This window comes from Pseudorasbora parva, chromosome 7 (genome assembly GCF_024679245.1).
Source record: "Pseudorasbora parva isolate DD20220531a chromosome 7, ASM2467924v1, whole genome shotgun sequence".
Classification (NCBI taxonomy): domain Eukaryota; kingdom Metazoa; phylum Chordata; class Actinopteri; order Cypriniformes; family Gobionidae; genus Pseudorasbora; species Pseudorasbora parva.
In genome coordinates, this window is record NC_090178.1 from 54,122 (window position 1) to 80,543 (window position 26,422).

Below are 26,422 nucleotides of genomic sequence, written 5' to 3' on the forward strand. Positions count from 1 at the left end.
TCTGTACAAGGCATAAAGGTCTGGAATTGTTTAGATACTGAACTTAAGGGAGAGTCAAACTGGGTCACTTTTAAACACAAACTCAAGGACACTTTAATCAGAAGTCAAATATGTGACCACTGATTGTCAGCTTTGTTGATATTGTTTTATATTGTATTATTTTGTTTAATTTTACTGTGTATTGTTTAATTTTGTAAAGGCTCACTAGGGACGGACATTGAGAATTAGCTTCGGCTAAAATGTTGTAGTATGTAACATGGGTTTATGTGACAGACTTGTCCCTACTCAAATAAACAAACAAACAAACAAACAAACAAACAAACAAACAAACAAACAAACAAACAAACAAATAAATAAATAAATAAATAAATAAATAAATAAATAAATAAATAAATACATACATACATACATACATACATACATACATACATACATACATACATACATACATACATACATACATACATACATACATACATACATACATACATACATACATACATACATAAATAAATAAATAAATAAATAAATAAATAAATAAATATAAAACACTTCAAGTATATCTTAATGTTAGTTTAAATGTTTACTATCACCACCACAGTAAAAGGGCATTTCTGACCAGCTGAGGCAGACTCGCAACGCCGCTCGCAAACAAAACGGGCGAAACAATCTACTAATAAACAAAATAAAAATAAAAACCAGGCAGGTCGTCTTACCGTACAGCTCTCCGCAAAATGAATATAAAGCCCATCTCTTTAGGTCAGGGTTAGGTACCTAATGTACTTCACCATCTAGTGTGCACTTCCCAGTGTACTTCACCATCTAGTGTGCACTTCCCAGTGTACTTCACCATCTAGTGTGCACTACCTAGTGTACTTCACCATCTAGTGTGAACTGACTATTGTACTTCACCATCTAGTGTGCACTGCCTAGTGTACTTCACCATCTAGTGTGCACTTCCCAGTGTACTTCACCATCTAGTGTGCACTGCCTAGTGTACTTCACCATCTAGTGTGCATTGCCTAGTGTACTTCACCATCTAGTGTGCACTGCCTAGTGTACTTCACCATCTAGTGTGCACTTCCCAGTGTACTTCACCATCTAGTGTGCACTGCCTAGTGTACTTCACCATCTAGTGTGCACTACCTAGTGTACTTCACCATCTAGTGTACACTACCTGGTGTACTTCACCATCCAGTGTGCACTATCTACTGCACACTACCTGGTGTACTTCACTATCTAGTGTGCACTACATAGTATACACTACCTAGTGTACACTACCTAGTGTAATTCACCATCTAGAGTACACTACCTAGTGTACTTCACCATCTAATGTGCACTACCTAGTGTGCACTACATAGTGTACTTCACCATCTAGTGTGCACTACCTAGTGTGCACTACATAGTATACACTACCTAGTGTGCACTAAATAGTGTACATTACCTAGTGTACTTCACCATCTAGTGTGCACTACATAGTGTACTTCACCATCTAGTGTGCACTACCTAGTGTGCACTAAATAGTGTACTTCACCATCTAGTGTGCACTATCTAGTGTGCACTACATAGTGTACTTCAACATCTAGTGTGCACTACATAGTGTACTTCACCATCTAGTGTGCACTACCTAGTGTGCACTACATAGTATACACTACCTAGTGTGCACTACATAGTGTACTTCACCCTCTAGTGTGCACTACATAGTGTACTTCACCATCTAATGTGCACTACCTAGTGTGCACTATCTAGTGTACTTCATTATCTAGTGTGCATTACCTAGTGTACTTCACCATCCAGTATGCACTACCTAGTGTGCACTACCTGGTGTACTTCACCATCTAGTGTACACTACCTAGTGTACTTCACCATCTAATGTGCACTACCTAGTGTACTTCATTATCTAGTGTGCATTACCTAGTGTACTTCACCATCCAGTATGCATTACCTAGTGTGCACTACCTGGTGTACTTCACCATCTAGTGTACACTACCTAGTGTACTTCACCACCTAATGTGATCTACCTAGTGTGCACTATCTAGTGTACTTCATTATCTAGTGTGCATTACCTAGTGTACTTCACCATCCAGTGTGCACTATCTACTGCACACTACCTGGTGTACTTCACTATCTAGTGTGCACTACATAGTATACACTACCTAGTGTACACTACCTAGTGTAATTCACCATCTAGAGTACACTACCTAGTGTACTTCACCATCGAATGTGCACTACCTACTGTGCACTACATAGTGTACTTCACCATCTAGTGTGCACTACATAGTGTACTTCACCATCTAGTGTGCACTACCTAGTGTGCACTACATAGTGTACTTCACCATCTAGTGTGCATTACCTAGTGTACTACATAGTGTACTTCACCATCTAGTGTGCACTACCTAGTGTGCACTACATAGTATACACTACCTAGTGTGCACTACATAGTGTACTTCACCCTCTAGTGTGCACTACATAGTGTACTTCACCATGTAGTGTTCATTACCTAGTGTGCACTACATAGTGTACTTCACCATCTAGTGTGCACTACCTAGTGTGCACTACATAGTATACACTACCTAGTGTACTTCACCATCTAGTGTGCACTACCTAGTGTACTTCACCATCTAGTTTGCACTACCTAGTGTGCACTACATAGTGTACTTCACCATCTAGTGTGCACCATCTAGTGTGCACTGCCTAGTGTACTTCACCATCTAGTGTGCACTGCCTAGTGTACTTCACCATCTAGTGTGCACTTCCCAGTGTACTTCACCATCTAGTGTGCACTGCCTAGTGTACTTCACCATCTAGTGTGCACTACCTAGTGTACTTCACCATCTAGTGTACACTTCCTGGTGTACTTCACCATCCAGTGTGCACTATCTACTGCACACTACCTGGTGTACTTCACCATCTAGTGTGCACTACCTAGTGTGCACTACATAGTATACACTACTAGTGTGCACTAAATAGTGTACATTTCCTAGTGTACTTCACCATCTAGTGTGCACTACATAGTGTACTTCACCATCTAGTGTGCACTACCTAGTGTGCACTACATAGTATACACTACCTAGTGTGCACTACATGGTGTACTTCACCCTCTAGTGTGCACTACATAGTGTACTTCACCATCTGATGTGCACTACCTAGTGTGCACTATCTAGTGTACTTCATTATCTAGTGTGCATTACCTAGTGTACTTCACCATCCAGTATGCACTACCTAGTGTGCACTACCTGGTGTACTTCACCATCTAGTGTACACTACCTAGTGTACTTCACCACCTAATGTGCACTACCTAGTGTGCACTATCTAGTGTACTTCATTATCTAGTGTGCATTACCTAGTGTACTTCACCATCCAGTGTGCACTATCTACTGCACACTACCTGGTGTACTTCACTATCTAGTGTGCACTACATAGTATACACTACCTAGTGTACACTACCTAGTGTAATTCACCATCTAGAGTACACTACCTAGTGTACTTCACCATCGAATGTGCACTACCTACTGTGCACTACATAGTGTACTTCACCATCTAGTGTGCACTACATAGTGTACTTCACCATCTAGTGTGCACTACATAGTGTACTTCACCATCTAGTGTGCATTACCTAGTGTACTACATAGTGTACTTCACCATCTAGTGTGCACTACCTAGTGTGCACTACATAGTATACACTACCTAGTGTGCACTACATAGTGTACTTCACCCTCTAGTGTGCACTACATAGTGTGCACTACATAGTATACACTACCTAGTGTACTTCACCATCTAGTGTGCACTACCTAGTGTACTTCTCCATCTAGTTTGCACTACCTAGTGTGCACTACATAGTGTACTTCACCATCTAGTGTGCACTACATAGTGTACTTCACCATCTAGTGTGCACTACCTAGTGTGCACAACATAGTATACACTACCTAGTGTGCACTACATAGTGTACTTCACCATGTAGTGTGCACTACATAGTGTACTTCACCATCTAGTGTGCACTACCTAGTGTGCACAACATAGTATACACTACCTAGTGTGCACTACATAGTGTACTTCACCATGTAGTGTGCACTACCTAGTGTACTTCACCATCTAGTGTACACTACCTAGTGTACTTCACCATCTAATGTGCACTACCTAGTGTGCACTATCTAGTGTACTTCATTATCTAGTGTGCATTACCTAGTGTACTTCACCATCCAGTATGCACTACCTAGTGTGCACTACCTAGTGTACTTCACCATCTAGTGTGCACTATCTAGTGTGCACTACATAGTGTACTTCACCATCTAGTGTGCACTACATAGTGTACTTCACCATCTAGTGTGCACTACCTAGTGTGCACAACATAGTATACACTACCTAGTGTGCAATACATAGTGTACTTCACCATGTAGTTTGCACTACCTAGTGTACTTCACCATCTAGTGTACACTACCTAGTGTACTTCACCATCTAATGTGCACTATCTAGTGTGCACTATCTAGTGTACTTCATTATCTAGTGTGCATTACCTAGTGTACTTCACCATCCAGTATTCACTACCTAGTGTACACTACCTAGTGTACTTCACAATCTAGTGTGCACTACCTAGTGTTCTTCACCATCCAGTATGCACTACCTAGTGTACACTACCTGGTGTACTTCACTAACTAGTGTGCACTACCTAGTGTACTTCACCATCTAGTGTGCACTACATAGTGTACTTCACCATCTAGTGTGCACTACCTAGTGTACTTCACCATCTAGTGTGCACTACATAGTGTACTTCACCATCTAGTGTGCACTACCTGGTGTACTTCACCTAGTATGCACCATCCCAGGGCCAAAGTCTGTCTCCCCATTGAAATTAAGCAGGTAATTTCTAGTGTAATTGAAATCTAGACAGGATATAACGTGAATTGAAGACCATTTTTTGAAACACTTGATTGTTATTAGAGGATGCTTTAGGTAGGCCAGTCTTAGTTGTTTACTCACAGGCCTGTATTGCAGTTGCATGAAAGTGAGACTATTTTGAGGAAAAAACTTGATTGTTATTAGAAGATTTAGTGAGGCCAGCAGGGTGTTTTCATACTAGCAGAATATGTGGGAGAGAAATGCTATAGTTTGAGTACACTGTAATGCAATACAGGTGGTAGCTCATTCTGAGGGAAATTTTGAGCCACCCAGTATTTTCTGCCTCTCCAAAATGGACTTAATAAAAAAGCGTAATTTTTGTATTTGTTCAATCAGGAGATGAAGACATGTTAGGTTACACCATTGCTTATCATTATTTATTCATGTGACGTGCGCCTAGTGTACTTCACTATCTGGTGTACATCACTGTCTAGTTTACTTCACTATCTAGTGTGCAATATCTACTGTACTTTACTATCGAGTGTACTTCAATGTCTAACATTACTTTCAAGTGTACACTATCTAGTATACTTCACTATCTAGTGTGCACCACCCAGTGTATTTCACCTAGTGTGCACCCTCCAGTGTACACTACCTAGTGTGCTTCAACTAGTGTACTTCACCATTTAGTGTACATCACCATATATTGTACACTACCAGTGTACTTCACTGTTACAGTTCAGCTCCCAACTGTAACAAAAAGGATCAGAACGTAGATACGATTGCAAAGATATAAATTTATTACATAGTTCTAGGGAAACCATAATAACATTAAATAGAAAAAACATCTAAACGCCGATCGATCCAATCAAAACCCGAGGAAGACAGGAACAATGAGGTTTTCAGGATAGAGGTGTCCCCCCCCCCCCCCCCCACCACCTCTCTAGTGCGTGAAGGAGCACTTAAATACCCACAGCCCAGGTGTCCACAATCTCACATCACAGATGGACAGTGACGAACAACAATCAGAAGCAAAACACGGCAAGACCGTGACAGCATCTAGTGTACATCACCATCTAGTGTACACTACCATTGTACTTCACCATCTAGTGTACACTACCAATGTACTTGTCTCTCTGTTTATCCCGAGGTTTATCCCGGATCTGGGCCCTGTCCGGATCGGATGGTGGACCTGCCTGGACATGACCAGCTCATCCTGGAGTGTCGGCTGAGCCGTGTCAAATGGTGTCTCCTCTGAATTTGCCTCACCGGCACGACATGCTCAAAACCCGTCTCCGGCACAATAATTCCGATCTTTCATGTATTCATACTCTTGTGTAATCGACGGCCCATCCCATCATTTATTTCCAAATAAATCTGTCTCTTCCGTGATACCCTGAAATTTTGAATATTCCGATCTAATATGATTTCTGACCTGTACGGTTGCCAGAATAATAATCTTACATGGTGTGTTAATAGGCCAGAGGAGAACTGGCACCCCGACTGAGTCTGCTTTCTCCCAAGGTTTATTTTTCTCCATCACGCCCCGATGGAGTTTTGGTTCCTTGCCACTGTCGCCTTTGGCTTGGCTTGCTCAGTTGGGGACACTAAAAATATGATTAAAGTTATTCAACTTATTATACAAATAAAATGTATGAATTAGGTCTTATTTAATTCTATAAACTATAATACTGATCTGCCAACATTGTCTCTCTCTGATAAATTAAAATAAGCTGATAACATCACTGTTTACTCCAGTACGACTGTACAGCCAAATCTAATTCTGCTGCAGTATTGTCCTGTTTGACACTGTGAAGCTGCTTTGACACAATCGTGATTGTAAAAGCGCTATATAAATAAAGTTGATTGATTGATTGATTGATTGATACTTCACCATCTAGTGTACACTACAAGTGTACTTCACCTATTGTACTTCACCATCTAGTGTACACAACCAGTGTACTTCACCTATTGTACTTCACCATCTAGTATATTTCACCATCCAGTGTACACTACCAAGTGTAATTCACCATCCAGTGTACACTACCTAGTGTACTTCACCACCTAGTGTATTTCACCATCTAGTGTACACTACCAGGGTATTTCAACATCTAGTGTACACTACCAGTGTACTTCACCATCTAATGTACACTACCTAGTGTACTTCACCATCGAATGTAAACTACCTAGTGTACTTCACCATCTAATGTAAACTACCTAGTGTACTTCACCATCTAATGTACCTTACCTAGTGTACTTCACCATCTAGTGTACACCACCTAATGTACTTCACCATCTAATGTACACTACCTAGTGTACTTCACCATCTAATGTACACTACCAGTGTACTTCACCATCTTATGTACACTACCTAGTGTACTTCACCATCTAATGTACACTACCAGTGTACTTCACCATCTTATGTACACTACCTAGTGTACTTCACCATCTATCAATCAATCAATCAACTTTATTTATATAGCGCTTTTACAATCACGATTGTGTCAAAGCAGCTTCACAGTGTCAAACAGGATAATATTGCGACAAAATTAGATTTGGCTGTACAGTCGTTCTGGAGAAAACAGTGATGTTATCAGCTTATTTTAATTTATCATATAGCGACAATGTTGGCAGATCAGTATTATAGTTTATAGAATTAAATAAGATAATAATTCATACATTTTATTTGTATAATAAGTTGAGTAACTTTAATCATATTTTTAGTGTCCCCAACTGAGCAAGCCAAGCCAAAGGCGACATCTAGTGTACACTACCTAGTGTACTTCACCATCTTATGTACACTACCTAGTGTACTTCACCATCTAATGTACACTACCAGTGTACTTCACCATCTAATGTACACTACCTAGTGTACTTCACCATCTAATGTAAACTACCTAGTGTACTTCACCCTCTAATGTACCTTACCTAGTGTACTTCACCATCTAGTGTACACCACCTAATGTACTTCACCATCTAGTGTACTTCTCCTAGTGTACTTCACCATCTAATGTAAACTACCTAGTGTACTTCACAATCTAATGTAACTTACCTAGTGTACTTCACCATCTAGTGTACACCACCTAATGTACTTCACCATCTAGTGTACTTCTCCTAGTGTACTTTACCTAGTGTGCACTACCTAGTGTACTTCACAATCTAATGTAACTTACCTAGTGTACTTCACCATCTAGTGTACACCACCTAATGTACTTCACCATCTAGTGTACTTCTCCTAGTGTACTTTACCTAGTGTGCACTACCTAGTCAAGTCAACTTTATTCATATCGCGCTTTTACAGTGATGATTGTTTCAGAGAAGCTCCAGTGTTAAACAGGACAATACTGCAACTAAATTTTGATTTGGCTGTGCAGCCGTTCTGGAGAAAACAGTGATTTTGTCAGCTTTGGCGACAATGTTGGCAGATCAGTATTATAGTTTATAAAAATAATTATACAAATAATTAAGACCTAATGAATTAATTTTATTTGGATATTTAGTTTAATTACTTCAGTCAGTCCCCAACTGAGCAAGCTGTAAAGTTGACAGTGGAAAGGGACCAAAGCTCCCTCAGGGCATGATGGAGGAAAATAAAATCACTACCTCAGAATAAATAAACTGGTAGTTTACTCACAGGCCTGTATTGCAGTTGCATGAAAGTGAGACCTTTTTGGAAAAAATACTTGATTGTTATTGGAAGATTATTTAGTGAGGCCAGTAGGGATGTCTTCACACTAGCGGAATATGTGGGAGAATATCCCTCCCTGGTCCGTCCCTCCCTGATCTTTCCCTTCTGGTCTGTCCCTCCTGGTCTGTCCCTCCTGCCCCCCCTGGTCCGTCCCTCCTGCCCCCCCTGGTCCGTCCCTCCTGCCCCCCCTGGTCTGTCCCTCCTGCCCCCCCTGGTCCGTCCCTCCTGCCCCCCCTGGTCCGTCCCTCCTGCCCCCCCTGGTCCGTCCCTCCTGCCCCCCCTGGTCCGTCCCTCCTGCCCCCCCTTGTCCGTCCCTTCCGTCCCTCCTGCCCCCCCCCGGTCCGTCCCTTCCGTCCCTCCTGCCCCCCCCCGGTCCGTCCCTTCCGTCCCTCCTGCCCCCCCTGGTCCGTCCCTTCCGTCCCTCCTGCCCCCCCCCCCCCCTGGTCCGTCCCTTCCGTCCCTCCTGCCCCCCCTTGTCCGTCCCTTCCGTCCCTCCTGCCCCCCCCCGGTCCGTCCCTTCCGTCCCTCCTGCCCCCCCTGGTCCGTCCATTCCGTCCCTCCTGCCCCCCCCCCCCCCTGGTCCGTCCCTTCCGTCCCTCCTGCCCCCTCTGGTCTGTCCAAGCTTTCTGTACTTCGTTGTACTATCATGATGATGAGAGATTTTAACATGCACTTTGATAATACTACCAGCACTCAATATAATGATTTTAAATCAGTTCTGGATAGTGCTGACCTTGTACAATTTGTTAACTTTCCAAGACATAACAAGGGGCATATCTTAGATCTTGTATGTTGTTCTGGTGTCATGCCTTTTCATTTTACTTCTACTGAATTGCCTATTTCAGTTCACAAGCCTATTTTTTTAATATTTCTATCCCTTTGGCAAATGTTAAACCACAACGCTCTGTCCCATTTCGTAATATAAAACATGTAGACCTTAATGCTTTGGATGAAATGATTGATTATTCTTTAAACCAATGCTGTTCTAATTCCTCTACATCGGATTAGGTTCATAATTATAATAACAGATTTTCTCAAATATGTAATGTTGTGGCTCCTGTGAGAACTCGTACTGTATCTTTTGTAAATGTTTCTCCTTGGTACACTCCTGAACTCCGCCACCTAAAGGCCTTGGGTCGTCGATCGGAGAGACTGTGCAAGAGAACTGGTCTTGAAATACACAAGCAGATGTACTCTGAGCATCTGGTTTTATATAAGGCTGAACTGAAACAAGCAAAATCATCTTTTTATGCAAATACCATTGCCAATGGACAAAGGAACTGAAGAACTTTATTCAGCACTGTTAGCAAACTGTTGAAACCGTACGATACTGCTTCGCTTTCTCCCCAACACTGTATACCCTATTCTAATTTCTTAAATCTAAGATTGACAGTGTACATCACAAGTTACTCAGTTCAGACCTAATGTCTAGTGATGGTCAAAATAAATCTGATCATGTCCGCTGGTCTACAAGCATTTGATCTGATTTTGAGCTGCCTTCAGTTGACTCTATTACTGAGCTGATGTCTTCTTCTTGCTCACTGGATCCTTTACCCACTGCTTTAGTGAAGTCTTGTGTTCATTTAATCTCTCCTATTATTACAGCTATAGTATGTTCTTCATTAACTTCTGCTACTGTTCCTTCATCATTAAAAACAGCCTCAATCACTCCAGTACTCAAAACATCTGGTGCTGATTCTACTGATTTAAATCATTTTAGGCCCATATCTAACCTTCCATTTATTTCTAAAATAATGGAAAGAATATTAGCAACTCAACCCAGCCAACACGTGTACATGGGGCCCACATGGACTAAACATGGGCTACAGGGGTACAGCGTGGGCATGGGCTCAAAATGGGAAATGAGAACATGGGTGGGAAATGGGCTATTCAGTGGTCTAATTCATTCACAGTCAAGACCAGGGCAAACACAGTCAATTCCAGAGGTTGATTACATGGGTAGATAGTACACAAATATGCACCCTTGAAAAAATTGTTTTGTTATTTTGACACTTGAACACAATTAATGCGACTTTAATCTAATCAAAATGTAAAAATTCCAACACAATAGCAATTTTATTTGGTTTATTTTGTGATCACAGAGCAGTGCCATACAGGGACCATTTGAGCTTTTATTATAAAAGTGTACACATTAAGTGAAATATTTCCTTTCTCAAATGTTAATTTTGAATAAATCTTTAATAAATTTTATTTAGGCACAGAACCACTAGTTTCCGATTAGTAATGGCTTTAGAATAATGTTGCAAATAAGTTGGAACATCTTCTGCAGGGTTAGGTTATACTGAGTCATTGTTAATAGGTTACACCGGGATCTTTACTTTATACTTAACACATTTTGTATGTCTCCATCATCAATCACACCAGATTCAACTCATCAGCTCATTAGTAGAGATTTCAAAACCTGAGTGTGTCAGATATAGTGAGCCGTTCAAAATCTGCAGGGCTGGTGGTACGCCAAGACAGGTTTGAAACCATAACCATGACCGAATTTATTTATTTTTATTTTTTAACAATACATCCACTTGTGATTCTTATTAAGTGGGCACTTAAATCTAGTGATGGCCAAATGAGGCTTCCTGAACCACTGAGGCTTTCCAGCCCATTGCTTCACCAAAAGGTTGATTTACCTGAAGCCTCATGGAACAGTGTGCTCCCTAGTGACACCTGCTGTGCAAAGCAATGCATCGCACACAAATCTATTCATCCTGAGCAACCAAATTGTCATAGTGTGGGCACACCCTTTTTCTATTGCCTTTGTATTAATAAAGTATTTTACTCTGCTTGTATTAACCTATGCACACACAACTCACACAAACACACAACTTTGTGTTCAACTATTCAGTAGTTCTTTGGGTTAGTGATGAGTGAATGCCCAGAATGATTGTAAATAAATTATTGTGAGTGCAGTGCTTATGGGACTGGAATTGTGGAACAGCAAACCGCAACAGGGATGGGAAAAGCTTTCCCTAATACAGTCTAGTCTTATAATAATATTAATAATGATAATAATAATAATAATAATAATATATATAATAATAACTGTTGGAGCTATTTTCTTGTTTTGTAATTAAGTTAATAATTAAATTACTTTTTGTTTTATTTTAACTAATTTGCATGATAATTTTATTGATATATATACAGAACGTTAAACTTATTATTTTCATCATTTTGAGCCATATTTTTGGGACTTTTATTTTGATAGTGCTGAGCACCTGTTTTGGATATATTGGTGATTACACTTAGGACGAGCAGGCACTGGGAAAGGTTGTTGGTTTTTTACCAGGGAAAGAGAGGCTGCAGACACCCTTTGTTTGTATGCTTGCTCAAATGGAAATAAACCGCATGAACGGTACGAAAGCCTGGACATTGGATTTATTGTATCCTGCGTAAGAAACGATCTTTAAGTGCCTCAGTGGCCGTTTGATTTCTTGTTTGATTTTAAGTTAAGGACAAATTGCCGCAACACAAAGTAAAAAACCCACCTTAATCTGGACATTCATTGTCAACGGACTTTGTGGAAAGAGGATTCAGGAGTATGTTGTTGAAAAGCACTAGGACGTCGTTGTCTGGAAAGCGGTGGCCTACGGACATCACAGGAAGCCATTCAACAGTCGGTATGTGAAAATGTTTACTTTGAAGCTGTATTGGAAGACGGCCTAGCTATTGGAGCATCAGATTCATTTTTGGAGGTTGAATATTGGAAGGCTTAAAGGGTTTAGAGACTTTGGAGGATGTGTAGCAGTTGTGCAATACCTCAACAGGGACATTCACATCATTCATAGGAAAGCTACGTCATTGAAGTGACTTAATGCAACAAATTGTGTTTTTTTTTTGCTCTATGGAAAACAAATTGTGTGAAAATTGAGCTCAATAGGAATTGTAGGAAAAACCATGTCACAACAATCTGACACATCAAGAGCTAAGAGCGACGTTGCGTCCTCGCACTCTGTAAAAAGAAGTTTCAAGTTCACGGAAAAAGGATTGGCATTTTTTGCAAAAACGTGTCAAGAAAAAAGGTCTTTGAAATGCAAGCAGGCTAAGAGGTACATGGAACAAATTCGTGCCTTAATGGAGTCCACTGACAATGTGAACTCTGTGCAATCTCAGTTGGCAAAATGCATTAACTGTTATGAGGAAGCTAATGACACGCATGAATCCTTCTTGAATTTGAAAATGCCCGAGAGTGAAGTTCAAAGACAAAATGAATATTTTCATACAAAAATGACCATGTTCCGTGATTTCACTGAGGAAGTGGAGAGCTGGTTGTCTAAGGCTGCCCTCCCACACGTACAATCAGTTGATACTGTGGCCGAACATCCTGATAACCAAAGTGTAACTTCTGATGGGATTAGACCTGAAGACAGTGCCTCTAATATCTCATTGGTAAAGGAGAATAATTCCAGATTACCCTCTCAAGTATCAAGAGTATCCTCAACCTCATCTGCAAGGATAAAAGCGGAAGCTGATAAAGCAGCACTTATTGAACGCATGTCTGCATTAAAAAGAAAACACTTGTTAGAAGCCAAAGAAGAGGAATTAAGGAAGGAAAAGGAACAGTTGTCTCTGGAAACTGACCTGGCTGCAGCCAATGCTAAACTCCGGGTGTTGGAAATTAATTCAAAATGTGGTTCAAAAGGATCTGACGGAATGAATTCCTATTTTGAAAGGAACAAACAAGGTACAGGCCGCCTGAATCCGCACGCTGACCATTTAATTCCAGAACAAATTGACATAAAGAATATTCACACTGAATCTCACTCTGAGTCACAGGCTCAGATTGTCAGGCCTAAAAGGTTGGAAAAGAAACAATCAGACACCAGACTTGCAACAGGTGATACACAAACACAAAGGACACAAACGGTTCATGATGCTCAACAAATAGGACGTCTATCCTATTTTAACTCAGCAGGCAATGATAACTCTCAGAATGATATTGTGAGCATTATGCAACGACAGAACGATATTACCACACTGTTGGTTCAGCAAAATTTAGCATCTGCTCTGCCAATGAGAAGTATTCCTGTGTTTGATGGTGACCCTCTTCAGTTTCTAACCTTTATTAGAGCTTTTGAAAATTGTGTGGAAGAAAAGACTGATAATACAAAGGATTGCTTGAGCTTTTTGGAACAGTACACCAGGGGTCAGCCAAGAGATCTGGTGAAAAGTTGTCAGCACTTGCCTCCTCAGCAGGGATACCAAAGAGCAAAATCCCTTCTTGCAGAACATTTTGGCAATGAGCACAAAGTTGCCTCTGCTTATATGGACAAAATTCTTACATGGCCTCTCATTAAGCCAGAGGATGTGAACGCATTGCAATCTTTTTCTCTGTTTCTTAGAGGTTGTTCCAATCTAACACAGCAAGTCATGTATATGAAGGAGTTGGACATGCCATCCAACCTCAGAAGCCTTGTGATGAAATTGCCTTATAAACTAAGAGAAAAGTGGCGAAACGTTGCATGTGATCTGCAGGAGCAAAGTGGAAACAGGGCTGTATTTACTGACCTTGTGACCTTTGTTGAAAAACAAGTGAGAATTATCTCTGACCCTCTGTTTGGTAATATACAGGATTGTCAACATACCAGCTATACTAAAGCCTCCAACGCTGGCCATGCAAAGCAGAGAAGAACTGGAAGCACTTTTGCAACCAGTGTCAGTTCAGTAAAGGAAGAAGATAAGGTCTACAGTGATGATAAGATTAAGTCCTCGTTTGCCCAAAGTAATCTTAAATGTCTACTCTGCCAACAGAACAATCACGCTCTGGATAGATGCTCACGGTTTAAGTTAAATATGCACCGGGACAAGATAAATTTCATAAAGGAAAATGGAATCTGTTTTGGTTGCTTAAAGATTGGTCACATGAGCAAAGACTGTAGGAGTCGTTTGGATTGTAGTGTGTGTCATCAGAAGCACCCATCAGTCCTTCACATTGAGACAAAGGGTACATCAGACAAAGAAGCACAGGATGCTGCGAGCCTTCCACTAAAAGTGTCAACTGGACAACAGACATGTGGTCATATAGGGGCTGGTGAAGAGGATGATGCGGTCTTCTCAATTGTTGCAGTTCAGGTTAAAAGCCAGATGAGTAATACAGTTGTGCAGACTTACGCATTTCTGGATCCTGGGAGTTCAGGTACTTTCTGCACTGTTGATTTGGCAAGGAGACTAGGTCTAAGAGGAAAGCCAGCAAACATTTTATTAAGGACAATGGGTCAGAAGAAGATTGTGAGTACTAATGTTTTGACTGGTTTGGAAGTGTCTGGCATGGATACTGATGATTTTATCAAGTTGCCTAATGTTTTAACTCAAAAGATTATGCCAGTGTCAAAGTTGAACATTCCACGACAAGAGGATGTGGCTAAATGGTCTTACTTGGGGAACATAAAGCTACATGATGTGGATTCAAATGTTGATTTGCTCATTGGAACTGATGCAGCAAAAGTGATGGAACCATGGGAGGTGATCAACAGCCAAGGTGAAGGACCATATGCAGTTCGAACAAGAGTTGGCTGGATAATTAATGGACCACTTCGAGGTGGAAGTGGCAATGGAGTAAAGACTGGCTGCTCTGTTGTTACAACCAATCGTATTTCAGTGGAATATCTGGAGGAAATGCTCATTAAACAATACAACCATGATTTTAATGAAAGAACATCAGAGGAGGGACTGGAAATGTCAAGAGAGGACGTTAAATTCATGAAGATTGTGAGTAGTACAGCAGAATTGAAAAACGGACATTATTGCATTGACCTACCTTTTAGAGAAAAAGATCCTGTCTTACCAAATAATCGCTGTGTTGCTGAACAGCGCCTCCAAAGTTTGAAGAGGAAGTTTGAGAGGAACGATAAGTTTAAGGAGGAGTACACCACATTTCTCGGTGATATGTTGGTTCAGGGCTATGCTGAAGTCGTACCCGTAGACCAACTGGAACAAGTGGATGGAAAAGTCTGGTACATACCCCATCATGGAGTACATCACCCTAGTAAAGGAAAGTTAAGGGTTGTGTTTGACTGTGGAGCTACATATAAAGGAACATCACTAAACTGTCAGCTCTTGCAGGGTCCAGATCTCACCAACTCTCTTATTGGGGTTCTCATTCGGTTCAGGAAAGAACGTGTTGCTGTCATGTCCGACATCCATGCCATGTTTTATCAAGTGCAGGTCCCTGATAAACACATGAACTTTCTTCGCTTTCTTTGGTGGCCTAATGGTGATACTGATCAAGAACCAGTAGAACATCGAATGAAGGTACACTTATTTGGAGCTGTATCGTCCCCAAGTTGCGCAAATTATGCTTTGAGAAGAACTGCAGAGGACCATGCTTCAGATTTTCCAGATGAAGTGATCGGTACAGTTCTTCATAACTTTTACGTGGATGACTGCCTGAAGTCCATAGCCTCAGAAAAAGATGCAATTCAAATTACAAAGGATTTGACTTTGCTCTGTGACAAAGGTGGATTTAGTCTCAGAAAATGGGTGACTAATAGCCGTTCTGTGTTGACGTCAATACCAAGTGACATTAGGGCAACAGAAACGAAAGAACTGGATCTAGATACGGACCAGCTTCCTGTTGAAAGAGCGCTTGGTTTGCAATGGTGCGTTGAGTCTGACAAGTTTAGGTTCAGGACTTCAGTACAGGAACGGCCACATACCAGGAGAGGTATTTTATCTGTGGTCAGCTCAATGTACGATCCATTGGGTTTTTTGGGTCCTTTTATCATGTCAGCTAAGTTAACATTACAGGAACTCTGTAGAAGAAACTTGAAGTGGGATGAACAAATACCCCCTGTCTTCTCTAAACAATGGTCTGACTGGCTAATGGATCTCCAAAAGATCATTGGATTCCAGGTGGATCGCTGCATTAAACCTTCGGATTTTGGAACATCCGTAACAGCACAAATTCATAACTTTTCAGATGCCAGTCAAGTTGGATACGGTACAGTATCGTACCTGAGATGGAAAGATGATCATAAAATACATGTTTCATTTCTTGTAGGAAAAACTAGAGTTACGCCTCTGAAGCCAGTTACCATTCCTCGCCTGGAGCTCGCAGCAGCAGTTTTAGCCGTCCGAATGGATAGAATGCTTCAGAAAGAGTTGCAGTTGCCACTGGAGAGGTCAGTGTTTTGGACAGATAGCACAACTGTTCTCAAGTATATCTGCAATGAAACTAGACGTTTCCATACCTTCGTTGCAAACAGGGTTGCGGTTATTAGAGAAGCCACAGAAGTTGACCAGTGGAAATATGTGGGCTCTAAGATCAATCCTGCCGATGCAGCATCCCGTGGACTGAAAGCAGAGGAATTTCTCACACACCAGAAATTGATTAAAGGTCCAGAGTTCCTCTCTTTGTCAGAGAAGGAGTGGCCAATCACTGATGTGGATTTAGCTGTGATTCCCTCTGGGGACCCAGAGGTCAAGAGAGAAGTAGCTGTGAATGCTGTTGTCAAGCACTTAGAGGATCCTACAGACTATCTCATTAATTACTTCTCATCTTGGAGGAAGCTTAAAACATCTGTTGCCTGGTTTCTCCAGCTTAAAAGAGTTCTTTTGCTCCTGAGCCAAAAGAGAGAAGAGTTAAAATCTGCTGAAAGTGACAGAGACATAGGAGTCAAAGGGGTTGTTGAACAGAAACTTCAGAGCTTTAAAGCCACTCTTGGAGGGAAATCTCTTACTCCAGAAAATTATGTTGAAGCAGAAAAGGCAATACTTTGTTTTGTTCAAAACCGTAGGTTTAAGAGTGAAATCGCCACCCTGAAGAAAGGTTTGGTTAATGTCCCTAAGGACAGTTCATTGTACAAGTTGGATCCTATATTGGAAGGCGACATTCTCAGAGTCGGGGGTCGCCTACACAAGTCTGCATTACCATCAGAGATTAAACATCCTGTTATCCTTTCCAAAGATTTGCATGTTTCCCAACTGATTTTGCGTCACCTCCATCAACAGCTAGGACATGCGGGTAGAAACCACATGCTGAATAAGCTCCGACAGAGATATTGGATAATTAATGCTAACTCTGCTGCACGAAGAATAATTGCAGAATGTACAACGTGTAGACGTTACAGAGGAAGGCTTGGAGAGCAGAAGATGGCAGACTTACCTAAAGAGAGGGTTATGCCAGATAAGGCTCCCTTTACAGATGTGGGAGTTGATTATTTCGGCCCCATAGAAGTTAAAAGAGGAAGAAGCTCTTTAAAAAGGTATGGAGTGCTTTTCACTTGTTTGACCAGTCGGGCAATACATCTGGAAGTGGCATATTCTTTGGAAACGGATTCCTGTATTAATGCTTTGCGGAGATTCATTTGTAGGAGAGGTCCTGTGTTCAGCCTAAGGTCAGACAATGGCACGAATTTCATTGGAGCAAACAAAGAGTTAAAACAAAGTCTTGCTGCTTTGAATAATGCAAAGATCCAAGGTGCTTTGATTCAAGATGGGATTAAGTGGGCCTTTAATACACCTACAGCCTCACATCAAGGCGGTGTTTGGGAGCGTCTGATCCGCTCCGTAAGAAGCATACTCACCTCGGTTCTTGGGCAGCAAGTTTTGGGTGATGAAGGCCTGCAGACCCTGTTTTGTGAGGTAGAGGCTATACTAAACGACAGACCCATTACAAAGGTCTCTGATGACCCTAATGACCTTGAGGCCCTCACACCAAACCATATTCTTTTGCTAAAAGGAAAGCCCATCCTTCCACCAGGACTTTTTGCACCAAGTGACATGTATATCAGGAGAAGATGGAAACAAGTACAGTACATTGCCGAACTTTTCTGGAAAAGATGGACGTTTGAATACTTACTTCTAATGCAGGAAAGACAAAGATGGGCTGTACCAAGAAGAAGTTTCTCTCCTGGGGATATTGTCATCATTGCTGTAGCCACGGCACCGAGAGGATCCTGGATGATGGGCCGAGTTCTGAGTGTTAAGTCCGACTCCAAAGGATTGGTTCGCTCTGTGCTCCTCCAAACTAAGACTAGTGTCTTGGAGAGACCTATAACGAAGATCTGTCTGCTCCTGGAGGCCACAGTGTAGCATCATGGACATGTATTCTTTCTTTTTTCTTCTCTTCTATTTTTCTTCTGTTTTGTTTTCTTTTCCAGATAGCCACGGGAAGAAGATCAGAAGAATTTATATATTATAGTTAGAGCCTAGCTAGATAATAGCTCCGTTACAGGAAGAAAAGTAATTGTGGGTTTACACATTTCACAATTAGGGGCTGGAATGTTGGAGCTATTTTCTTGTTTTGTAATTAAGTTAATAATTAAATTACTTTTTGTTTTATTTTAACTAATTTGCATGATAATTTTATTGATATATATACAGAACGTTAAACTTATTATTTTCATCATTTTGAGCCATATTTTTGGGACTTTTATTTTGATAGTGCTGAGCACCTGTTTTGGATATATTGGTGATTACACTTAGGACGAGCAGGCACTGGGAAAGGTTGTTGGTTTTTTACCAGGGAAAGAGAGGCTGCAGACACCCTTTGTTTGTATGCTTGCTCAAATGGAAATAAACCGCATGAACGGTACGAAAGCCTGGACATTGGATTTATTGTATCCTGCGTAAGAAACGATCTTTAAGTGCCTCAGTGGCCGTTTGATTTCTTGTTTGATTTTAAGTTAATGCGACAAATTGCCGCAACAATAACACTAGGCCTACTACTAAAATATGAGGGGCCGTACAAGCCATAATTCATTCTGGTACTCTCACACACATACATTCTCATTTCACATACACATATCTATTCTATATATATATATATATTATAATTACGTAGTATAGGTATTACAAATAGGCTAATTTACTCTAATAATCTACTGAACTATGTATAATTTACTCTAATAATCTACTAAACTAAGTATAATGTAATATAATATATAATAGCGCTATGATATGATATCGCAACCAACACCTCAACACCAATGCAAATGCCCACTGCAAACCCCACAAGAGCCGCGAGGTTTCGAACCACTTTTATCCGAAAGCGATCCTCAGAATGAAGCAATGACGTATTCAGCAGAAAACGAGGCCTCGTTTGTCATCGTCACGTGATTTTCACGGAAACGATACAAGCCTCGAATCGGGGCTTCATCTGGAACGCCCCTTTTTGCTCGACACGAGCTCCGGAGCCTCGCTTCAGATGTCCCATCACTACTTAAATCTTCACCTTAATGCTTTTGCAGTTTGTGTCGTTTCGTCGCCATCTGTTTTTTTTGGCTGACCCTACAGACCATGTCATCAAGATCAACTGGGTGTGGGGCACCAAAAACCTTTAAATGTGAAAAAGAGAATTTAAAAAAACAAGCAACACAATGGTTGATTACTTTGATATTTTTTCAAAGGGCTGTTGGGCGAGCGATTATGGGGGAGTGAGTGAGGAGCTGCACTGTTTTTATCTTTTTGTTTGTGAAATACATAAACTTTAAGTGTACAGATGTACGTATATAAACTATACAAGTTTTGTCAAATTATGTCTGTCAGGAGCTCGACTTTTTTGTGGTACTTTTGTCAAATAAAGTTGTGACTGTAATTTAGTCGTTTTCAAATTATTCTAAATAACACTTGCATGATAAAGTATAGCATGAGCTACTGGTTTCTGTTGATTAACTTTAACATTTTAGTGTAGTTTAGAGCCGTGGTTTTCAAACCTGTCCTGGAGGACCATCAGCCCTGTGTCTCCCTCATTTATCACACCTGATTCAACTCATCAGCTCATTAGTTGACACTGCAAGAACTAAATTGGTGTGTCGAATAAGGGAGACATACAAAGTTTGCAGGACTGGCGGTCCTCTAGGACAGGTTTGAAAACCACTGGTTTAGAGGATTACCTGTAATGTTTGTATTATGGGGTTCACTATAAGATAACTCATACAGAAACTATGCTAGCCCATCTATATATAGCCATTGTAGCCCATAAGAGCCCTACATAAAACCTATCTGGGTCCAGTCATTAACCCATATGGGCAGACCCATGTAGGCCCCAAGTGGGTGTGACCTGGGTTACCCATATCGGCCTGGCATGAGCCCATCAAGAGACCCATCATCAACCCATCTGGGCCAACCCATGTAGGCCCCAAGTGGGTGCGACCTGGGTTACCCATATCGGCCTGGCATGAGCCCATAAAGAGACCCATCATCAACCCATCTGGGCCAACCCATGTAGGGCCTCCAATGAAACTGAGGACAAAATTAGCTGTGTCCCAGTTGGGTTGCCCAGGTGGGCCCCAGATATCAGCCCATGTGCAACCCCTTTGGGCCCCACATGGGTGTGTTGGCTGGAAACTTGAATCCCATCTGCAAAGTAAGGACCTCTATGAGCACTTTCAGTCCGGTTTTAGATCCAAACATAGCACAGGCCCGCTCTTGTTAAGGTGACAAACGATCTTCTCTTGGCTGCTGATTCTGGTTTTCTGTCTATTCTTATTCTTTTAGATATTAGTGCTGCCTTTGATACCATTAAACTCTCAGTATTACTGGAACGATTGGCTAGCATTGGTATAGCTGATAATGTGCTACTTTGGTTCATTTCTTATTGAAGTGACAGAAGTTTGTTCAGATAAAGAGGGCTCATTCAGAGCCGGTCTCAGTCATTCATGCTGTTCCTCAGGGGTCAGTGTTGGGTCCGCTATTATTTATTATATATATTCTACCGCTTGATCACATGTTTTGATCCTATGGTATTAATTTTCATTTTTATGCTGATGACACACAGGTTTATGTCTCTACAAGGCCTGATGATTTCCGTCCCCCGTCTAATCTTACTAAATGCTTGCAGGATGTGAACATCTGGATGACTAACATTTTTTTTAAAGTTAAATTACCAACTGAGGCCCTTCTTGTTGGTACTAAATCTGTTCTATCCAAAGCCCAATCCTTCAATCTGGCTACTGATAATGTCCGGTGAACTTCTCCACCCAAGAGAAAAGCCTGGGGGTTAAACTTGATGGTTTACTTTCTTTTGGTTCACATTTTTTCATATACGTAACATTGCTAGACTCCGTTCTTCACTCTCTCAACACAACACCGAAGTATTTATTCATGCCTTGGTTACATCCCGGTTTGATTATTGTAATCCTCTTTTATTTGATATTCCTGAAAAACATCTTCACAGATTGCAGTTACTTCAGAATTCAGCAGCCAGGATTGTTACTCACTCACGTTTCTCTGATCATATCACTCCTGTTCTTTTTCAGTTGCACTGGCTTCCTGTCCGTTACCGCGTGCATTACAAAATTATACTCCTTACAAATAAAGCTCTAAATAATTTGGGACCTGACTATCTCTCCGACCTTCTTCCCCTGTATACTCCTGTTCGTTCTCCGAGATCCTCTAAGGCAGAACTATTGTCTGTTCCAAATTTCACGCTGAGCTCTTTTGGTGGTCGGGCTTTCAGTCGTTCAGCTTAAGTAATGGAACTCTCTACCATTACTCATTCGACAGTCGGATTCAATTTCCCAATTTAAAGTTCAGATAAAAACACATCGGTTTAGCTTTTAATGATATGATTGATTGATTGATTGATTGATTGTTTGAATGATTGTTTGAATGATTGATTGATTGATTGATTGATTGATTGATTGATTGATTGATTGTTTGATTGATTGATTGATTGATTGATTGATTGATTGATTGATTGATTGATTGATTGATTGATTGATTGATTGATATCATAGCTACCAAAATCCAGTGTTCTGTATTTTGCGTACGTGAGTTTTTGCTGTCGATGGCTATTGCTGCGCGTTTAGCTAGAATGCCATACAAAACCAACCCATTGGGCCACTGAATCCGCATTAACAACAACAGCTGGGGCAACAGCCTTAGTCCTAATGGGTTGTTATCTTAGCTATCCAAATCCAGTGTTCTGTATTTTGCGTACGTGAGTATTTGTTGTAGCTGGCTATAAAAAATAAATAAAAAAAAACAGTTGTGTACTGTGCTAATTAATTGAGATTTCTTACAGCTCTTACAGGTTGTTGGCTTTGTTTGTTTCGTTGCTTCTATTGCTCTACCCTTTTTTTGTAAGTCGCTTTGGATAAAAGCGTCTGCTAAATGATTAAATGTAAATGTTAAATGTAAATTGATTGATTGATTGTTTGAATGATTGATTGATTGATTGATTGATTGATTGATTGATTGATTGAATGATTGATTGATTGATTGATTGATTGATTGATTGATTGATTGATTGATTGATTGATTGATTGATGTGTAAGTTGTGTTTTGTTTGCTTTATATTTTATTATCTGTTATATCTTGTCTGTACGGTGTCCTTAAGTGTCCTGAAAGGCGCCTTTAAATAAAAGGTATTATTATTATTATTATTATTATTATTATTATTATTATTATTATTATTATTATGCCACTGTGTTATTATGAGGCTATTTTGGGCCTTGTTAGTGGTATTATCTAGCGATTTAATTTGACTTATTCTATGCATTATAAGCTAATCTGTTTTTAGAGCTCAAACTCTTTACATCGCATCCAAGAGAACGATCTACTCGGTGACCATGTGTTAATTACCCCAGGTTCATTTTTCACCGGAGTTTGTCCTTTAAAAGTCACTCTGTGTTGAACCCCACCACATTATAGCACATTTTAGCTGATTTTGGCCATGATTCCGCTATACTTTAGATTAGCAATTGGAGGGGTTTTCACTTTAGGACACCGCTAAAGTCTCTGTCCATAGATTTATTTTTCTCCCTTTTCCGAGCTCCCACAGTATCAGAGTTATCTGTACTGAACCACAATCAGATTTAAAATGAGTCCAAGGGTTAAAATCACTGAAATTGAATTAGAACAGAAAAAAAAAAAAAACATTGAATTGAATAAAGATGAATTCCTTCAATGCAAGTCACTTTGGATACGAGTGTTTGCCAAATGTATAAATGTGAATGCAGAGCCTGTTCATGTGCTTTTCTTTTGGGAATAAATGTGCTTGTCCGGAAATGTTTTGTGTTGTAAATATAATTTATTCTGAAGCAATATTCTCACCAGTGTTCTGTCAGCTTTGGCATATTTAAATCTGCATATTTGTGATATTTTTAATATAAGGGCATTTTCACTAATCTTATTAAATATAGGCTATGCTTCAACTTTCATTTTATTTTCGTAATTGTGATCAATAAATTATAATAAAAATATAAAAAACTGAATAAGACACTACAGGGCTGTTACAAATCAAATTAAATAATTGACACTGGTAAATTACAACTGCATTAAATAATGTTATGAGATTGTTGTCAATATTTTTTTTTTGAATATACAAATAAGAAATGTTGGAGAAAATGTTTAAAAATGAACCTAACCCGCCAGTAGGGGGCGGTAGGTGAGTCTTAATGAGCGAGTCATTGAGTCGATTCGTTGAAACGGCTGATTCGTTCAGGACTGAGGCCAGCGGCGTCCCAATGGGAAGTGTGCATGAAGGCTGAACCGAGGGACTGGGCACAACAAAACCCCTCCAATATTCATCCCAGCAGACCAGTGGAAATATGTCCTGATCCCAGAGGATCCACAGCCTTCCCAGTGTCTCTATGTGCAGCTCATCCGATCCAGCTAGACCACAGCGCCTCCTGCTCAGATCAATGGAAGGGCACATACTAATGCTTTCTTCTGTTTCAGCTGTTCATCTAAATTTCTGTTGATTCTGATGTTAAACTTAAGTTATATTATGATGTAACGAGTACATCAGGTGTTATGGGAAGTGTTCCCGGTTCCGGCTGACCTAGTTAATGCAGCCGAACAATCAGTCAATTGATCTGACTAATGAGAGTTCCCTTTCGAGAGAGGTTCCTCGTATTACGTATGGGAAAAACTCCTTTTCTCGAGAATGTGAAGCAAAACTTTTAATAAAGGTATCTATGTAAAGCGCAGTGAGCTGCACGGCCATAGCCCAGCGCGAGGAGCGCTCTGATTGGCCGGGCTGCGGCAACTGCAGGAACCTATGGTGAGGCGGCTGAGAGGAACGAACCAATGGGGGGCGTTCCAGAAGCCCGCCGAAAAAGGTGCTTATATTTGCATACAGGAGGCTATATAAGACCCTAATTCGCCATAGGTGTCAGATTTTATCTCCTTCAGCGATACCTTCGCTGGTCTCCGGAAGAAGCACCGCCGTTGAAAAGGCACCAGCGGAACCTGCAGCTGAGGACGACGGACTCCCTCTCCGCCTTCTCTGCCGTTCCAGCTACGCCATCCGGCGTTATATATCCTTTAAACTGTGTCTATGTTGAGTGTTATATGTGTTTGTGTGTGTGTTGCCGCTGCAACGCCACTTCTAGAGCTTACAGGCTTGTTCTACTCGAGGACTCTCTCGTTCCGCCGCGTCGTTAAGCGCCGCGGAAAGACGGAGCTCTTCTCACTCTCCCTCTGCTCTCGTCCCGTCGCGCTGAATAGCGCCGCGGAAAGAGAGAATGTTAGAGGACATGAGCACACTCAAGCCGAAGCTCTCTTCACTCTGCCGCCGCCGCGGCTCTTCTTCCGCCGCTGCCACAGAGTTGTTCCCACTCTTCTCTCATTCCGTCGCGCTACAGCAGCGGACAGAGAATACTAGAGTGAATAGGCGAACTCGAGCCTAAGCTCTCGTCACTATACCGTCGCGCTGAGGAGGCGCCGCGGACAGACGGAGTTTTTCCTCAGTCTTCCTCTTCTCTGGTTCAGTCGCGATATCGCCGCGGACAGAGAATACTAGAGTGAAAAAACAAACTCGAGCCGAAGCTCTCGCCGTGCTAGAAGCGCCGCGGACAGAGTTTTTCCTCACGCTTCCAATTCTCTCGTCCTGTCGCTCTATCGCCGCGGACAGAGAATACTAGAGTGAATAAACAAACTCGAGCCGAAGCTCTCGCCGTGCTAGAAGCGCCGCGGACAGAGTTTTACCTCACGCTTCCAATTCTCTCGTCCTGTCGCTCTATCGCCGCGGACAGAGAATACTAGAGTGAATAAACAAACTCGAGCCGAAGCTCTCGCCGTGCTAGAAGCGCCGCGGACAGAGTTTTACCTCACGCTTCCAATTCTCTCGTCCTGTCGCTCTATCGCCGCGGACAGAGAATACTAGAGTGAATAAACAAACTCGAGCCGGAGCTCTCGCCGTGCTAGAAGCGCCGCGGACAGAGTTTTACCTCACGCTTCCAATTCTCTCGTCCTGTCGCTCTATCGCCGCGGACAGAGAATACTAGAGTGAATAAACAAACTCGAGCCGAAGCTCTCGCCGTGCTAGAAGCGCTGCGGACAGAGTTTTACCTCACGCTTCCAATTCTCTCGTCCTGTCGCTCTATCGCCGCGGACAGAGAATACTAGAGTGAATAAACAAACTCGAGCCGGAGCTCTCGCCGTGCTAGAAGCGCTGCGGACAGAGTTTTACCTCACGCTTCCAATTCTCTCGTCCTGTCGCTCTATCGCCGCGGACAGAGAATACTAGAGTGAATAAACAAACTCGAGCCGAAGCTCTCGCCGTGCTAGAAGCGCCGCGGACAGAGTTTTACCTCACGCTTCCAATTCTCTCGTCCTGTCGCTCTATCGCCGCGGACAGAGAATACTAGAGTGAATTAACTAACTCGAGCCGAAGCTCTCGCCGTGCTAGAAGCGCCGCGGACAGAGTTTTTCCTCACGCTTCCAATTCTCTCGTCCTGTCGCTCTATCGCCGCGGACAGAGAATACTAGAGTGAATAAACAAACTCGAGCCGAAGCTCTCGCCGTGCTAGAAGCGCCGCGGACAGAGTTTTTCCTCACGCTTCCAATTCTCTCGTCCTGTCGCTCTATCGCCGCGGACAGAGAATACTAGAGTGAATAAACAAACTCGAGCCGAAGCTCTCGCCGTGCTCATTCTACCGCCGCCGTGCTGAAGCGCTGCGGACAGAGAATACTAGAGTAAGTTAGACGAGCGAG